A 16419-nucleotide genomic window follows, 5' to 3' on the forward strand; every position below is an offset into this window, starting at 1 on the left:
ATTATTTTATGGTATTCTCAAGGTCATACGTAAGTGTTGACACTGAGATTAAGCGAGAGATCAGAGTACTTAACAATGATCTATCTCTCAGTACATAAGAAACCAAGGAAAGAGAAAATCTAAATTCAATATTCAGAATACAGTATTGAATTACAACTTGTTTTCAATTGATATCGCAACGCATATCACATGGCGCAGCCAGCAGGATTCGCAGCTCAAGACAACAGAACGGATATGGGAATTCCGGTATTTTGGGCATCAGCGAATCTAGACCCTCCGTGGCAATTCAAAATTTGGTTCGAACAATTTCTCATGGCGGTTACGGTCAAAGAAAATGTGAACCCAGAGATTATTTTGGAAGAACCAAAAGATATATTAGATTAACCACCACCACGCCCGGAAACGCCCAGGGAAGGGGAGAACGAAGATGCGAGAAACGCTAGGATTCTTAGAGATAAATTAGCAAGCGACAGAGTAGTATTGGAGAACGAAGAAAGAAAAACAAGAGGCCCACGAGTCGGACACAATGTCTTCTACAACGAAGTACAAAAGAAACTGGTGTCACGATTATTTCTATCTTTGGGCACAGAGGGAAAGAAGAGATTCCTACAAAAGAATCCGCACGCAGAAATATCGAAAATGACGTTCAGAGAAATAACAGAGTTGGCAGAAGTCTCATTTCAAAAGGTAAAATGTGTAACATACGAAAGATACAAGTTTTTTACGAGAATGCAAGAATCTGGAGAATCTCTTGTAGTTTTAACAAAATAGCTTTTTCTATTTTGTATAAAATTCAGCAACCGGCTGTTAGTTGTTAAACTAAAATCTGTTACCATCAAGCTCTATCAATAGAAGCCTTCTCTTACTTTTCAAAAATTTCTTCTCGTTCAAGGGCGTTAATTTTCTCAAATGTATTGCGAAATTTATCTTTTCATATTACCAATACAACGTTCTAAATAAGTGTTGTTATTGATTGACTTAAAGTAAATGTAGGTCATAACTATAAATGATGATATAATTCCTCAAAAAGTCAGCTCAAAATACTTCAGATAACTCGTTGATCACTTAATTTAAAGCAACTTCTCACTGAAAGCAAAAAGTGAGTTAGAAGTCAATGTCATTACAACTTCAAAAACACACTGGAGAAAAAATAACGCAACAAAAATTCAAAACGAGAGAGCAAGACAAAAAAAGATACACTAGTGGACAATATTGAACCCATAATCAGGTTTTTTCGCTCTAAAAAGCTTCGTTTTAAGGACCATTTTGGACACAGTTTTTATGGTATTTTATTCCATTATTTATATTTTCCAATTGCAAACTATCTGAACTATCCTCTCTGAAAGTCTCATTTTTTTTATTTATAGCACTTATCAGTTTTTTCCAGGTTGGAAAATGCCAGTTTTGACAATTTTTAATGCGTTTTCTATGGGGTAACTTCCCAAATGGCATAATTCCCAAATGGCATAAAGATGGAAACTTTTCCCAAATGGCATAAATTTCAAGTTTTCATTGTAATTTAAACATTTTCTATCTATTTCTAATTCTAACATTTTGTCAGGAACGAAAGCATGTGAACAAGATACAAGATTTGGAATTAATTGCTTCCAAACAAATTTACGCAACAAATTGTCAAAAAAGTTCACCACAAGAAGCTTATTAATAACCGCAAGCTAATGCTTCTTTCTTTTGATGAAAAAATTTCTACAACTTTTGTGAAGATAAAATGTCAATCAACATTTGGATTGACAATTTGAATTTTTTTCCCACATTTTTCACGAAAAAATTAATCTCGATTTTTTCAATGCAACAGTTGCATGTAATTTATGCCATTTGGGAAATTTTTCATTTTTATGGCATTTGGAAATTATGCCATTTGAGACGTAATCTTCTATGGTACTGAAGACTTTTTCGAAGAAGCGGAGCAGACAAACTTGATCATGCGGGGCGAAATAAATTAAACAAGAAACTTGCGTTGTTCAGTTTGACAGCTTTCCTCAATTCATTTGTTTCTTATAATTTCACACCTTCCAAAAAACTTATTAAAAATGGCAAAAGCTGGCAGTTTCAGACACAGAAAAAGTCACAAGGTGTTCAAATAAAAAAATTGAGCCCCTCAAGGATGGTAACTCTGATCATTTGCAGTCGATTGAAGTAAATTTTTGATGAAATTCCAATAAAGTATTGTCAAAATTGTCTTTGAAACTAAGAAATTCAGAAGTAATTTGGTGAATTTGCGTTTAACTTTGACCACTAGTGTATGAACTTTAGGACCTTGATTTTATATAGTTACTACAATAATGGTCAAAATTAGGGCCACTTTCAAGGTTTTTCTGCTCTAAAATGCTTGTTTTCAAGGATGATTTCGGACAACATTAATTTAAGCAAAAGTTTTACATAAACCAATAGGGAACAATCAGAGGAAACCTTGATAAAATGATAAAACTTCAGTACCCAACACTGAAAATTTGATTTTATTTTCTCAGAAATCATCCTCGTAACAAGCATTTTAGTGAGAAACAACTAGAGTTGGAATAGTTTGAAATACGTTTTTTTTGATATCGTGCAAAAAGAAAGTGACCAATTGTTGTCACGTTTGCAAGAAAGCACTTGTGAACAAAACTAAGCGCATCTTCAGGTGATTTTTCTTGAAAGTCGCTTTTGAAGGATAACTTTGTGCAACGTTTGCAGGAAGTCGAACAAACGTTTACCGAAGACTAAAAAAACGATTCGTGCGTGCTACCCTGTGAGTTAGGTCCTTTAGGTTAACTCATAGAGTAATTTCGGATAGGGTACACCGTCTGCTCGTCACGCTATCTTATTTTCGGCCGGATAGATTCGTGCAACTTCTTAGTCTAATACCGACCCTAATTTTACTCTTATATCTACTAGTCTCAGGGTGTTTAACTAGTCTCTGCTAGGCTCAATAGATCTAGAGTATACTGGCTTATTGGGGCAGCTGAAGTTCTCTTGGAGAGGCAACTAATTTCTAAGTTAAATTCAAATCTCTCTGGTGCTGAAATTACAAGTAATTTCAGCACTTACAAAAAAGTGGGTTGTTAGTTGGATGGATTATGATTGGTTAAAATTAAATATTTTACAGTGGTAAAATATCTAATTTATCCAATAAAAAAATGTAGTTTAGATCAGGTTCCACCCATCCGGGGTTTACAGAGTTTTTTAGAACTATCTTTCTTCTCTGCAGTTTGAAGGATGGATGATGAACGTTGATATTTGGCGAACATCATTTACTTATCCGGGTCCTCTTGAAAAAGAACGTTCCAGGACGCTGGAATCAGAAATAGGAAGTTATTATTTTGTCATTCGACAACGACTGTGATCCCCAATGAAATCAATCCGATTTCAAAACGGTTTGCTATGTCAGGTTTTTCTGTATTAGTAGAGAACTGTTTTGTGTACAGCCTTGTCTGGGAATGGCGTGAAGATCGTGTTTGGAAGGGATGCCTTGTAACTCGGACCTGTACGTATACTTGAGCATTGAGGTGGTCATTGGTCTAGTTCAATGAAGTCCTTTTCTGCGAAGTCAAGTCGTACTCTAAATCCTTTGAGTCGTGATTGTGGATGGCATGTCAGTTAATTTTAGCCATTCTTTTGTTCGAGTGTGATGGGATCATCTAGTCTTGGATGTTCGTCTTTGTTGTTGTGTATGATCTATATACTGCAAAGTATGATTTACATTTTATAAATTTATGTTAATTTGGTTTCTTAATCATGAATTTAGTTAGTCGTTTTCACAAAAGCATTTTGTTTCAGTTCAGTTATTTGGAAGTTACTCACCCTTGAGTACCTCTTATTAAAAATAGAAGTGTGGTCACAAAGCGTGGATGTAGCGCGGTGGGTTAGGCCGGCTATAGAGCATGCTCAGGACGTCCTTCTCTGGTGGGTTAGGCCAGGAGTGGGAGTATGATTTCATGCTGTTTCTTTGAGAGGTCCTGTTTTTTGTGATAACGTTTTATGTTGGTTTTATGTTGGTCTTTCTTATGTTACTTTGGTTGTGTCCTTTTTTCAAAAATCAAATTGTTTTTGGTATGGGTTTGTCTTGCGACTTTTTTGTGTTTTATTATTTCTTTCTTAGACTTTATAATAGTCTTCAAAAGAATAAATTATCCAGTTTTAAGCTGGGTTAATCCGGTTTGGGTACCGTTGGTTTTCTTTTCTTAGTCATGCTGTTATTTTATGATTTGTGGTGTTTAGTAAGCTGCGTTGGTTAGTTTGGTTTTTTTATATAATTCCTTTCCAACCGGGTTAAAGGAAAGTTTGAAACATGTTATCGTGTGTTAGAGTTGTTTATAGTGAAAGCTTGAAACTTAAAATCATTATTTAAACAATTCTTCGTGGGCGAGCTGTGCGAGTTTGGATAAAATTCTTGTGCGAATGAATGAAAATATTGAAAAGGTTAGTACTGCTTTCTAATTTTATGAATTTATTGCATTGAATTTGAATTTTATTGCTTTTTGGGGAAGTTTAAAATTATAAATTTTCATCGTATTTATTTTACTGCATCGAGGAAAATAATTTATAAATGAAATTACTACAACGGGTATGAATTTTACTACAGTATTTAGTGCTAGGGATTAAGGAGTTTGAATATAATTTAACAAGTTTGTATTTTTCTTTTTCTTTTTCTGTTTTTTAGATGATAGTGATGTGAAGACTAAAAGAATAAATCAAACATTGATAAAAAATGGTTAGTATACATTTGAATTTATTAGTTAAAAGTATTTTAATTTATAGTTACCGTAGTCTTCTGGGAAAAAGCCGTGGGGGAAGATGTCGTGAATCATGTCTGATGTTGTTAGTAACTTGGCTAGTATGCGTATGATGTTTTTAGTTTGTAGCAATGGCCAAAGCAATTGAAGTGCCCTGATGGTGTTTAGTTCTTCTGTGCCTACTGCGAACTCGTAAGGTGTGTTTTGGATGAGGTTATATATTTTATGGTTATATTTACTATTGTGAATGAATACTAAATATAGGTATTTCAATAGGTGTGATAAATTCATGCGGGATAAGGAATGGTCTTGAATCTTCGGTATTGAAGGTCTTTGTGATGGGACAGAATATATACATTTGGGTAATTGGTCATAGTTGCGGAGAATGCCGTGTAGGTTAGTATCTTTAATGCAATATGTAAAATTTAGAAAAAATTGTGACGTGTATTTTGAGTTAAGAAACTGAAAACGATGGTGAGGTTGTCTTGATGGGGTGTGCAAATCAAAATGATTTTGTATAAAACGATAATATGTATATGTGTGCGTTTGTTTAGTGCGTAACATGATAGGGCGGATGATATTATAATCGTAATGTTCTATTGCAAAATCGTTAGCTCAGGGTGCGGTGAATGTTTTTAATATTTTTTTATATCGAACGTAAGTAAATTGTCGAGGTGTTAGAGTTGTGGTTAGTATATATAACATGTTTTTATTTTTCTCGATACTTTCAGTAGTATTAGCTAATGGTAGGCAGAGGGGGTTAGTATAATCATAATAAGCTGTCCAATGGAGTGTTGGCATTAAAACGTGCTCATCAACAAAATTGCGTGTATCGTTAGTAATGGTAAAAGTAATTAGTGTATACTGCGGAAATGATGGTAGGGTAATGAAAAGAAAATTTTTCGTATTTGTGTGTTTTGGGTGGTTGATGTATTCTCGGGCTGTTCCGGGTTTGGTTGGGAATGGGTGATTTGGGAATTTTTGTTTAAAAGCTCGGTTAGTACTGGTAGATGTTTCAGTGGATGTGGATGACTGAGCTAATGAAGGAGTGTAAGCTGAAGAGGGTGTAGGAGTTGGTGGATTTGAGGATGTTATTGTGGATGATAGTTGATGTATTGTGAGAGTTTGTGGATGTATTAGTTGTTGTTGCAATGTAAAGAAATTGTCGAGTTCTGCGGAAATTTGGATGGTATCTGAGGAGTTATTATGTGATTTGTCGGAATGAAATGGAGAATAGGTTGGGGTTACTTGGGAAGCGTAAGAAGGAGTGGAAAGGGATGGGGTGGATGAGTGGATTGGATGGGTTGAAAAGGGGGTTGCGAAAAAACTGAGGAGTTGGTCTGGGTAGTATAGGTAGAGGGAGATGGTTCGGATTCTGTAAATTTGTCGGGGGTTTCTACATTAGCGTTATCAAATTGTGAGATAGTATGAAAAACTGAAATATCTGAGTTAGTATCAGAATTCGTGCTTGATGATATGTTAATAATTGGAAAATCGGGTGGTGGGAAAGCAAAAAGTGGTATTATTGGGATTGGAGTTTGGAGGTTGGCTGGGTGGGAATTTGAGCGATGGAGGGATCCAAGAGGCCGGCTCATCGTGGGCTAAAAAAAAGTGATTATTTTGAGATTGAAAAGTGGTGGTGTGAGGTTGTTCTATAATTTGTTCATATGTATTATCATTTTGTGAATGATGTGTCATTATGTGTTGGATGGGACTTTGTGTTGTATTTGGTCTAGAATTTGGATTATGTGTGATTGCTAGGTTTCGGAAATTACAGGGAATTAATGATAATGGATGATTTTGTGGTAGAGTTGGTATATGTGGTGCTGTAGGTGTTGTATCTACATTATTATGTTCTTCGTTATATGGTTTTGGTCTTGTGGATATTTTTGTGTTATATTCTTTTATTATCTAGAAGTATTTGGTTAATTGATGATGAAAAAAATCCAAAAAATCCTGCAAATAGTATACGTGCTACACTTGCTTGTCGGTTTACTTGTGTGTGTATAGCGCATGTGTTATAGATTCCTTTTAACAGTGAGAAAAGAAATCCTATAAAATTAAACATAGCGTATAAAATAGTTAATTTTTCTAAGATGTAATAGGGCCATCCTAGAAAAGCTAGAATTTCGTTCTTTAAGGTGACAAAAATGAAAATATTTATAGGTGAAATATCTTGTGATCTGTATTTTTCACCGTTTAAATATATGTAGTCTTTGATATCTTTAAAATATCCGCTATAGTCTTGTGTATAAATGTCTGCAAATCCTGCGGTTTCGGCAAGTTTTCTTAAATTTTGGTCAATTGATTGTCGTTGTATCCTGTCCATTTGTGTTAACAGTTCCTGAAACTGTTGTGTTCTAATGTGATGTTGGATATCAGATTTAGAATATATTCCAATTGATTGTAAATCAATATTTGGGTTACAAGCGATAGCTCTGATACTTTCGGGTGAAATTTTTTTGAGTGGTTGCATTAATGTAGGGTATGGTGTAAGTAGGTAGTATTTATCTTCATCAGGGTTTAGTTGTACTACATTGTGGCTATTTTCTGATCCACATGGGACTGCGGTAACCCAAAAATATGTTCGTCTTGAAAGTGTGTCGACAAAATGTACTTTATTTTTACAGAATATGGGGATTCTTTTATAACAACGTTTGTCTTCAAAAACATATAATGGTGATATTTTTTTGGTGCAAGTATAAAATGTTTCAAATGCTTCCTTTAAATCTTGTGGTAATGTGGGGTATAAATTATATGTTGGTTCACTTAGGGATGCTTGTCGCTGACCTGGTTCTAATGGTTCAGATAAGCGAGCGTGTCGTTCTTCGAAAGTGTATGGGTTATCTTGGAAAGAAATTCGTGTGGATGCTTGGGGGTTTTGAGTAGTTGTGGGTATGACTGGGTTTTCTTGGGAGGATGTCGGTGAAGACTGATGTTGTGGTGGTTGGTTAGCAATTTTGGAAATGTGTCCAACTAAAGTTTTTTCTAGTGGGAAGATTTATGTTTGTTGTAATATTCTCCGATGAAAAGGATTAAAAGTATTGTTGCTAAGGCGAATGTGATTACTGCCTTTTTTACACATTTGCACATTGTCATGATTAGGGATGATAAAAATGCGATGAAAATTACGAATAGTAAGAAAACATCTGTTCTACTAAATATTGTTCGTATCATTTAAATAGACTCTGAATTATCGTACCTGTAAATGTGGTTAATGATTTGGTAAACTTGGAGATATATTTCAAATAGGGAGTAGAAAATTAAAAAAAAATTGCAAAAAATTATTAAAAAGATTATGAAGGCTTCAAAAGTATCAATAAAAAATATTAGCAAAAATTTAAAGAGAATGAAAAATGTTATGAAAAGATTTAAGGTTGTATTTATTAAGATATTGACTGTTTGAGAGAAAAGCATTCAAGAAATGATTCGTTCGTCGAATATTTTTTGTTGTTTGGGGAGAGATTCGAGTGTGTTCGGATTATTTATTGGTTTTTTGTCAAGTGGGTTGAGTTTTTGTGAAAAATTGTTGGGGGCTAAATTTATGATGTTCGGGAGGTCTTCTTAGCTTTGTTTTTATTTGGTAGATAATCTGGGGTATTTTTGAAATATTTGTACATTAGGCCAAATGATTATGGTCCTTTTTGATTTTAGGCTAATTTGCCATTTTTGGTTGGAGGGTTTTTGAGGTCTGAGTTGGGAAAATATTGTTGATCTTTGCGTTATTAGATAGGGGAGGCTTGTAATACTATGGTGGTATTTATTTTAGTTGTCAAATGTTAGCGAGTTGCTTATTTTTGACCTGGAGGTTGTAAAGTTATAGTTATAGATATGCCTGGAGTTTAATATCTATCGGCTAATAGGTTGGTGTTAGAGATATAAAAGCTGACGGATTTGAGTGAATCCTATTGGCTGAATCTGAACTTAAATTGCTGCGTATGTTTCAGGATGTTATCTTGAAAATATGAAAGTTCAAAATGATTTAGAAGTTTAAAAATTATTAATTTTTAAAATCAAAGTTGTTTTTGAAATTCAACTTTCTTTAATATTTTAGATTGTGGGATGAATAATTTGTAATTTTTACGCGGTTGATTTCTAAGTCGTGATAATTCTTTGTGTTCTGATTTTTCTACTAGTTCTTGTGGTAAAACTTTTTTTATCATTTTCCTTTTTTTTTTCTTTTTGAGATATTTTTGAGTCTGGCGTTTTTGTATTGTTTTGATTTGTGGTTTGTTTTTGATGTTGTTTTTTATGATGAACGTTGTCCTGTTCATTTGTTTCTTTTTCTGTATGTATATGATTTTGATTACTTTTAAACCTGTAAAATAATATAATTGAGTTAATTCGCGTAATGCGTATTCTTTTGGGTAGTAAGGTAATAAATTGTTTTTATGTTGAACAATTTCTTTTTTGGTTGAATCTGTGAGTTTATACGTTACGTCAGTTGGTTTGGCAATTATTTGGTATGGTCCTTTTTGAAGTGGTTGTAATTTTTTAGAGATTCCTTTTTGTGTATTAAAGTTAGGTATTAAAACAAATGTTCCAATTTTTAAATCTGTGGCTGGTGTAAAGCGTGAATTAATTTGGTTGTTAATGTTTTGCCTTTGTAACAATTTCTTTGTTACTTTTTGGTAAATTTCATTGTGTTTTTTATCTCTATTTAATATCCATTCGGTATGTGTGCCGGAGGCTATTTAAGAATTTGTGGATGATGAAAATGATCTTCATCTTATGTGTGTAAAGGTAGGTTATAACAAATTGAATCTTTATTTGGTTGGCAATAATCTTGTGCATTTTTATGTGCATTTGCTGTAAACATAATTGGTTTTCGTGGCTTTTGATTCAAAACCATTTCATATGGTGACATTCCTAATGTTGTCGTAATTTGTGAATTATATGATGAGGGAAATAATTTTACATCTGCTGACCATTCTGTGTATCGTGTATCATTTCCAATAATGATACATCTAAGATATTCTTGTAGTGAATGGTTCATACCTTCGACTAAACCGTTTGTCCAAGGTGCATGAGATGTACGTGGTTTATGTTTAGTGTTGTATAAGTTGCATAGTGTGATAATTTCATTGTTAATAAATTCTGTACCATTATCTGTAATTAGGGGTTTGGGTAATCCGAATTTTGCTATCCAATGTTCATAAAGTGTTGTGTAAGCATAATGAGCATTACAATGTGGTACTGGGTTGAGTGCTACATAATGTGTGAATGCATCAACAATGACCATAATGTAGGAGTTTCCTTCAGAAGATGGTGAAATTGGTCCTTTTGTGTCGAATGAAATGCGATGGTTGAAAAATAAATTTTGTCCTTTAAAATCTTGTTTTTGTGCTATTTGTTTTTGTTTTGGATACGGTTTGTTCAATTGACATATTATAAAATCATTGCATAATACTTTTATCCAAATTGGTGCATTTGGGAAATAAAAATTTTGTGTAAAGTTTGAGTATGTTTTTTCTGATCCGGAAAGTCCCTTTGTATTTTGTGTTTGGGAGATGTTAAAAGCTATTAGTATCATAATTAAAGGTAGACAGTGAACTGTAGAATCATTTAATTTATATTCTAAAAGATCTGTATTTTCATTAATTGTTGTTTTGTTAAATTTTCTGAAATATCGGAGAAGTGTTTTGTTTCCTAAAACTGTGGTATCAGCTTTTACGGGCTTGGTTTTGTATTTGTGCCATGATTTTAGTTGTCTAATTACTGGATCGAGATTTTGATATTGTTTTAAAAGTTCAAGTGTAATTTTATCTGTTGCGGGGAGAAAATTATTGTCAATTTCTAGTTTTGACAGGGGAATTGTGTCAAGTGGGCCATGGAGGTCAAAAACTTGATTTATTGTGTATTTGGAATAATTTGTTTGTGGTCCTGATAAGTTTATTTTATTGGTCAAATTTTCTTTTTCAATTAGTGGAAAAAGGTCTTTTTTATGCGAGTGTTCTTTTTTTTTTTTTTTGAGTATTATTTTTTATCCATTGTGAGTATGGAATTGGTTGAAAAGTTGATGTTCCTAGTAAATCAACTCCATAAGGATTATTTTGGCATTCTAAGTAGAGTGAAAATGTTGTAGATTATTTATTTCTGATTGATCATTGTCAGTTTTTACTGCGTATTTGCATTCTAATTGGGGTGATGTTTCATTTTTTGCGTGATAGAATTTAATATTTTGTGGTATTTCAATTGTAGTTTTTCGTGTAAGTAATTCAGGTGGCTTATTTCTATTTAATGTATCTGGTAATGCAAGGTTTTTTCCTGCTGTCCAAACTTTATGTAAATTTGAGAACTTCATTAGAATTAATTGAAATCTATAAATTCTGTGATTAGGAATTGATTTTTGTGTAAAGAGAAATATAATTGGTTTGTGATCTGTAAATAGAACTGTTGCGTGTTTTGATCCAAGTATCAGAAATTCGTATTCTGTATGTGTGTAAATTATAGCTGTACATTTTCTCATTAGAGTTGAGAGTCGTAGCTCTGCTTGTGTAAATAATCGTGAATTTGCTGATATAAGATTCATTTTATTTGTTCCACTATGTGATTGTAGCAATGCTGCGCCGATGCCAAAATTTGAAGCATCGTACATTGCAAAGAATGGTTGATTTGGATCTGGGATTGTGTTTGAAAATTTTTCTGTCAAAAGCTTTTTAATTTCTTCAATTTGTGTTTGATGTTCAAAGGTCCATTAAAAATTATTTTGTTGTCTGAGGATGTTATAGAAAGGTCTTAAGTATAATTGCATTTTGTAAACATATTTACTTAAGAAATTTAACATTCCAAGGAATTCTTGGAATTTCTATTTATTTGCAGGTGGTTGAAGTTTTTGGATTGCATCAGTGCGTGATTTTAATGGAGTGATAGTGTTTCGTTCAATATGATGTCCTAAAAATTTAACGCGTGTTAAAAAGAAGTGTGATTTATCGGGGGTTGCTTTCAGATTTTCGTTCTGAAGTATTTTTTGATATTGTTCTAAAACTGTAAACATTTCGTCTTTCGTTTGTGATTGCATAAAAACATCGTCTAAGTAGGTGATTGCATTTTTCTTGAGCATTAATGATCTAGAAATTTTACTCATGAAAGCTGAAAAAGCTGCTGGTCCTATGGATATTCCATAGAATAAGCGATTAAATTCATATTGTTGATTTCCAATAACAAATTGAGTTAAACGTCGTGATTGTTCATCTAGTGGCATTTGATTATATGCACTATTCATATCTGCGGTTGTGAAGTATTTATTATTTATCTTTGTTAAGATAACTTGTATTGGTTCAATAGGCCATTTGCATTTTGATTCGTCAATTAGTGAATTGAGGTATATAGCGTCTAAAACTATTTTTAGTGATTCACCTTTTGCTAGAATGATAACAGGGTTAATGAAGGTGTTTTCTTTTGGTTGTTCTTCTTTATTTACTGGTGAGATAATTTTGTATTGTTCTAAAATGTCAAGTAATCGATTTACCTTGTCGTGTAAATGAATCGGTACTTTACTTGCTCTTTGTTTTTTGAAAACTGCGTCAAGTTTTAATGGGAAATGTAGTGATGAACTGATTTTTCCAACGTCAAATTTTGATGTTGCGTAGACTGTGGAAAATTTTAATAGTTGTTTTGCTAATTTATCAAATTCATCTTGTGTGATTTGTGAGTGTTGAAAATTAAACATTGTTAAAATTTTTTGTTGTTCTTTTGTGTAATTTGTTATATTGAATGTCGGTTTAAAATATGGTGTTTTTGTGAAATAATCTGTATTTTTTTTTCATTACTTATTAAATTATTTATGGATAATTCTTCGGCAAGAATTTTTGATTGACAAATATCTAATAGTTGTAATATATTATTTACTCGATAGGCTACTTCAATTATAGGTGAAATTGTACCATTTGTTTTGCAATATCCTAAAAGTCCTAAGAGTAATGTTATTTGATATGGTGTATTGTTATACACATGTAATGAAATAATATCGGAATTCGTATTTTTTGAGTATTTTATAGATGAGATTGTAATTTTGAAAAATTTGTGAATAGGTTTAAATTCGAAGTCTGACATAAAAAATTGTTGATTGTTTTGACTTTTGTCATACTGATGAACTTGTTCTTTTGAAAAATTATATAAATTTCCTGATAGTGGTTTCAAGTGTTTCCATTTTTGATTACAAATGGGGTAAAATTTTGAGAAAAATGGTGGTTGTTTGTTTAATCTTTGGAAGAACGTTAAGGCTGTACTTTTCGTTTTAGTATATTTATCTTTGATATGAATTTTACTATTTAAGATGTTGATTGTTGGTATATATTTACTAATAAATGGTATGCCAATGATGGTGTGCTTAATATCAGTAATATGAAATGTTTGTTTAAACGGCTTGCTCAAAATCTTGTTTTGTTCCATTGTTCTTGTGGGGAGAAGTAATAATTGGATTTTTCCATAGTTTACTAATGTTGATCCTTGTGCTGTTGCCAATTTACTAGATGTTTCAAGAGGTATTAAATTTGGGTGTAGTGTTTTAATTTCATTCCATGTGGGAATAATAATTATATTTGATTCTGCTCCTGAGTCGATTAAAAAATCAATTTCAAGATCTGGTGGTTGAAATTCTTTACTTCTTGGACTCTCTTAGAGAAATGGAATTGTCCAAACTTTTTCTCTTGGTTATTCTTTCTGTATATTTTGATAAATATTTTTTGTGTTTGAGCATTGTTTTTCATCTTTTTTATCAGGTTTAATTACCGTGTTAATTTCGTTTACTTCTTGTGTAGTTTGTGTATTATTATTAAAAGGTCCAATGTAATAATTATGAAGGAGTTCCAATTGATTTTCATTTATATGTGAAGTAAAAAGTTGTTCGTATATGATAGGTTCATAGTCATTTTCTACTGTTATCATATTTACAAAGATGGTGTTACCTGTATCACTTTCAGTATCTGATGATTCACAATTAATGTGATTTAGTTGTAGTTCATTACTTCCTGTGTCATCAATACCTGGGGGGTCTGATGTTGTTTCTTCATTTGTTTGCACTTGATTTATCTGTCTTTGATGTTTCGGTGTGTTACTTCTGTGTCGATTTTTAGAATCGGGATAACGGTTATTATTCCTATGAAGTGACTGGGAATAATTTCTGTGTCGATTATTGTAACTTGAGTTTCGGTTTTGTGAATTATTTCGTGATCTGTTTTGATAGTTATCATTTGATCTGTGATAATTCGATCTATTATATGAGTTATTCCTTGATCTATTGTTTGAATAGTTCTGATTTCGATTGTTTGAATAACTTCTATTTCTATTGTGTGAATAGTTTCTATTTCTGTTGTATGATGAGTTTCGTGATCTATTATTGGAGTAGTGTCTATTCCTTGGGTTGGAATGGGAACTGGATGCAGAAACAAATTCTGTTGTGTTTGAATTCGATCGTGAATAGTTATTTTGGTTATTTTGGCTATTCGATCGGCTATGTCTATTTTGTGAGAAATTTCGTGAATTTCTTCGTTCGGGCGATCTAACTCTATAACTTGAGTTATATGGTGATTGATTTCTTGAGTAATTTGAGTTGCTTGGAAGTGGTTTTCTTGAACTGTTATTACTATATATGTTTTTGTTTGGTAGATTTTGATCTTTTTTCAAGTATTGATAGAATGATTTATTTGGTTCTTTGTGCTTTTGAGGTTTATTCTGATTATCTTGGTGTTTTTGTCTACATTCGGCGATACTGTGTCCGTATCATCGGCAGTAATTACACCATTTTTTGAAAGATGGTTTGCCTTTAAAATTTGGTTTCCTTTCATAGATGTTTAATATTTCAGTGATTTTTTCGATCAGGTCTGTGTCTGATTCTTGTATATTATTTATATGTGTAGTATTTGTTTCAATTCGATTAACGTATTGTAGTTTTAGATTTTCTGTTTCTTCGAGTTTCATTGTGATTTCAGCTTGTTCTAGTTTATCTACTAATTTCCTAAAATCTAAGTCTGGTTCTCGAATTGAGGAAGGATGAGATGCTCTCTTTTTTATAGCTATTTTCCTTAATTGAGGTGTTAAGGTCATCATTAAAAAAAAACTGTCATTTTTGTGTTTTTGTAATCATGTGTATTAAGTGAATATGCTTTTCGAACTAGTTTTTCGATTCGTACTGCTAATTTTTTAATTGTTTCATTTGGTAATCTGCGTATTTCGTTGCATAAAACTCTTTGGTGTTGTTTGTTTCTTTCAGAATCAAACATTTTTGAAAACTCTTGTGTAAATCTTTTCCAATCTGATTTTATTTCTATAGGTAGTACTGAAAACCATTTTTGAGCTGCGCCATCTAGTGTTGTTCGTTTTAACGCTGTGCGTCTATGTATCCAATTTTGACGGAGTGGCGTATTAATTGGTTCAGGTCCTATATTTAAATTAAATTTGCTGTGACTGCGTTTAAATAGTCTTCTACAGAATATTCAGGGTCTGTTCCTGTGAATACCATCAGTGGTTTATTCGGTGTTATTGATGACCCACCCATGAGGTATGGATTCATAGTCATCTGTAGTGATTCTGCGGCATTTGGCATTTGTGAAAAATTTGAAAGTTGATTTTTGGTTATCTCGTGTTGCTGGAGGTAATATGGAAGCGCTATTTCATTTTGCATTTGAGTTGGTTGATACGAATGCATAGTCATTGGATTTTGTGGCTGTATTGGTTGAAACGATTGTGTATTAAACGGGTTTTGCATATGCATTTGTTGTTTGTATATCTGCTAGATTTTGTGGGTAAATTTTCATTTTTTGAGATGGTTGAGATTGTCGCGGTCTCTGTGTGCAATATTCTTTGGTATATGGTGCAAAAATATCTGGTTGATAGTAATCATCATCATCAGATGATAAGTAATTTGTGTTATAAGGTGTTTCTGTTTATTTTTATTTTGTTGAAGAAATGGATAGTTTTCACTATAATCCTGTGGAGGGTGTGGATTATCTGGAAAATTTACTGAATTGGTCGATGTATTTGGGAGATTCCAATAATGGGAACATACCTGATTTAAATTTGTGTATTTTTTAGGGGGGGGGGTTAATTTGTTTTTTGTTGGTGTGGATAATTATAATTATGTTCTGCAAATGTGTTTTTTGTGAACGTTTTTCGTGTTTTCGACGGTTTTGTCATTGGTCTTTACGTCTGATAGTCCATATGTGAGTATTTTGGAGCAACCGAAGGTTTAACGGTTGACTGTAAGGTTACTTGTGGTAGTAATGTATTTGTATTTTTTGGTGTTGTGAGATTTGGACGTATTGGTGAAATACTTTGTTGTGTGGTTGTTACTGTTGTTTAGACTACTTCTTCATTTATGAAGTGTGATGGTGTTTGAATATCTTGCTGTGTAAGATTTTTGGTTCCATTAAGATTTTCATTATGTATGACTGTTGAATTTAAGCTGTTATTTCGTGTATCGGGTAGAAATGTATTATAATTTAATGGTGTTGCGTCAATCGTTAATGGTATTACTTTTACATAATCTCTGTGAAAAGATATTGTACTTATCGCTTGACTCGAGATATCTTGTGGAATGTTTATAAATGCTGGATGAGACCATTCAGGGTACCAAACGTAATCTGATTGTTCTGCAATGACAGTGTCGTCATTGGTACTTTGGGGTCTGAAATTTTTTCTTGCTTGTGAAATTAAATCTAGGTTGTGGGTAAATTAATCTATTGTAAAC

General features: G+C 32.6%; 2 protein-coding genes across 3 annotated transcripts in view; both read left to right on the forward strand.

Moving 5' to 3' along the window:
- Nucleotides 1-16419, forward strand: part of LOC134848877 (uncharacterized) — a 572430-nt gene that overhangs the window by 310170 nt on the left and 245841 nt on the right. The window lies entirely within an intron of this gene.
- The window catches only part of LOC134848890 (soma ferritin-like), a 237886-nt gene that overhangs the window by 212424 nt on the left and 9043 nt on the right, over nucleotides 1-16419 (forward strand). Inside the window, exon 1 of one of the 2 annotated variants that reach the window (XM_063866418.1) lies at nucleotides 996-1099. The exons of the other annotated variant lie outside the window; for it this stretch is intronic. The gene's annotated coding sequence lies outside the window, so the exon portion shown is untranslated. Of the gene's footprint in view, nucleotides 1-995; nucleotides 1100-16419 lie in introns of those variants that run through there. 2 annotated transcript variants of the gene reach the window in all.

Source organism: Symsagittifera roscoffensis, chromosome 6 (genome assembly GCF_963678635.1).
Source record: "Symsagittifera roscoffensis chromosome 6, txSymRosc1.1, whole genome shotgun sequence".
Taxonomy (NCBI): domain Eukaryota; kingdom Metazoa; phylum Xenacoelomorpha; order Acoela; family Convolutidae; genus Symsagittifera; species Symsagittifera roscoffensis.